Consider the following 302-nt stretch of genomic DNA (forward strand, 5'->3'; position numbering starts at 1 on the left):
ATTTTCACTAACGTCCTTCCTATATATTATAACAACCTGTTTTTTGTTACATTTTTTCACTAACGTCCTTCCTATATATTACAAGAACCAGTTTGTTACACTAACGTCTTTCCTATATATTACAAGAACCGTTTTTTTGTTACACTAATGTCTTTCCTATATATTACAACAACTGGGTATTATTACATTTTCACTAACGTCCTTCCTAGATATTACTAAAACCAGTTTTGTTACTAATGTCTTTCCTATATATTACAACAACTAGTGTTATTACATTTTCACTAACGTCTTTCCTATATATT

The sequence above is a fragment of the Tachypleus tridentatus genome, chromosome 5 (genome assembly GCF_004210375.1).
Source record: "Tachypleus tridentatus isolate NWPU-2018 chromosome 5, ASM421037v1, whole genome shotgun sequence".
Taxonomy (NCBI): Eukaryota; Metazoa; Arthropoda; class Merostomata; order Xiphosura; family Limulidae; genus Tachypleus; species Tachypleus tridentatus.